The sequence below is a fragment of the Fragaria vesca genome, linkage group LG3 (genome assembly GCF_000184155.1).
Source record: "Fragaria vesca subsp. vesca linkage group LG3, FraVesHawaii_1.0, whole genome shotgun sequence".
In the NCBI taxonomy this organism is placed as follows: domain Eukaryota; kingdom Viridiplantae; phylum Streptophyta; class Magnoliopsida; order Rosales; family Rosaceae; genus Fragaria; species Fragaria vesca.
Window position 1 is genome coordinate 14,916,344 of NC_020493.1, and position 2,104 is coordinate 14,918,447.

Here is a 2,104-nt window from a genome sequence, read left to right on the forward strand (position 1 = left end):
TGAATTCAGACTAAGAATTGAAACAAACATCAATATAAAGTTCAATATCTGTAGTTCTTACTTCCCTCTGGTCAGATGCTTGAAAATCCTTCACCCCATATGCATACGTTTAAAAATAAAATAAAACAAAAAATAAAGCAAAAACAATTAGAAAAATGAAATTAGGATAGAATGAAATTCAAAAAGAATGAAAACCCCTTCTACAGAACCAGAATTCCCTATCTGAAGTGATGTACCAGAAGTTCATTCTGTTTGAAACAGCAAAGCAACTAATGAACCAAATCTCATCATGAAGCTCATTATTAGCTAAAAGGAAAACTAGGAAGCTCAATTTTGATGGCAACACTAACACATGAGCCATCAGATTATTAGCATTTGATTGTGAGCAGATACCATCTAACAATGACTTTATGCTCAAGAGAAAGTAAAGACGGTTGCAGTTTGCACATGTGTGAGTATACTCTCATGTGGAGATTTGACTCCAATAAATAAATAACTCATAAGAAATCTCAAAACATTTTCAGAAGCAATGTTTCAAGTAAACGAGCATAGTTTCACAACCATTTTTAGAACAGCCAGGAAAAGAGACATTGAACAGTCTGAAAACATTTAATTTAAAGCCAAGAAGCAGCTGCTACGATTGTTTTCTATACATGCAATCCAAACTTGTATCCAATTCCATGCTCATACATCATGAAACATCTCTCCTTCAACGTGCCTGAAACTCCACAACTGCAACAACCAATTCTCATGTATCAGCACAGTTGGTAAAATATATACAACCATCTAAACAGCAAGTCATCACAACAACTTCAAATAGCATCAATTTAGAACAACAATCTCTCCTAAATTCATCAGGACACACATTACCAATTAACCACCATTCCGCACATCAACAATTGTAACAGATTTTGTTATTGTTCTTTTCATTTTAATTATATCAAGAAACAGGGTTATGATGGCTTGTTCTCCTTGTTCGGAAGATAATTCAACCATAACATACGATTATTTCGCACAATATTATGCTTGCTCACACAGAACTTTAAACAAAGGCATACTTTGAAAATGAAAGAATAACAAATGAAGGGTATAGAACTTACTGCGACGGGTACGCTTCTTGAATAGAACTGGGTAATTGCAATGGGGGCACTCAATCTTATCCCCAGGCCTCAACGGGACTTCCTCCCCACAACCTGCAACACAATCAGATCACAAAATCAAAAGGGTGACTTTAATATTTGCTTGTTTTGTGTTTTGTTAGTTATAGGGAGTTTTCAAGTGAGAGAAAGAAAAGGGTGGACGGGAAGTGAGAACCTCCGCAGTCGTAGAGGATGTCCCTTTTCTGTTGTGGTGGCTGAGGACGAGGATTCGCTGGCGCCGACGACATGGTTGACCTCCTTCTTCCAAAGGTTTCTTCTTTTCTGCAGGGTTTAAGGGTTTTTTGTCTAATTTTGTTCAACAATGACAGAAAGGATTGGGGCTTCACAAATTAAGTGACTGAGAAATTGAGAATGAGTGAGTATCAAAGACTCTACCTTTGCTCCTCTACTGCGGCCTCTGCTAAAACCTTTGATAAAACCCTGCTTCTGATTTCTGAAGCAAAGATAAGGGAAGCGACTGTCGGATCGGGCTCAGAATGGGTGGGCTTTGACCCGCACCTCACCCGAATTTTTATCTTACTTTTTTTCTTTTTGTTAACCTCTTACTTTTTGGATAGGTGCGTTTGTTTAGTTTTAGAATTTCCAAAACGACATATATTTTTGGATAGGAATATCCCAAGTTACGTTGTATGTAGCGTGAGGAATTGTGAGTGATAAACTGATAACTAGCATGACACACGTGTTAAATTTTGATGAACTATGTTTTCTTTAAATTCTCTTGTACTTGTGAACAAAGTTTTCTTTTATTTGTTTTTGTGTTTTTTCTTGTCTTACAGGGTAATCAAGCAAGGTTATGGTGTGTTAATACATGACATATATCAATTTTGTCCTAAAATTATAAAATGAGTCCTTAAAATAGTAATATTAATCTTAAAGTAGTTGTAACACGAGTTCTTAAAGTTATAAATGTTCAATTACATCATTAGTCCTCAAGTGATAAAATG

The 2,104-nt window shown here is 35.8% G+C and overlaps 1 non-coding gene across 1 annotated transcript; it reads right to left on the reverse strand.

The window, feature by feature from the left end:
* Positions 1–448: 448 nt before the first annotated feature.
* Positions 449–1,574, reverse strand: LOC101303493. Its single transcript, XR_184245.1, has 4 exons — positions 1,536–1,574; positions 1,315–1,421; positions 1,101–1,193; positions 449–732 (listed from the first exon to the last, which is right to left on the reverse strand). It is a non-coding gene; the product is annotated as an uncharacterized LOC101303493 (transcript).
* Positions 1,575–2,104: the final 530 nt, after the last annotated feature.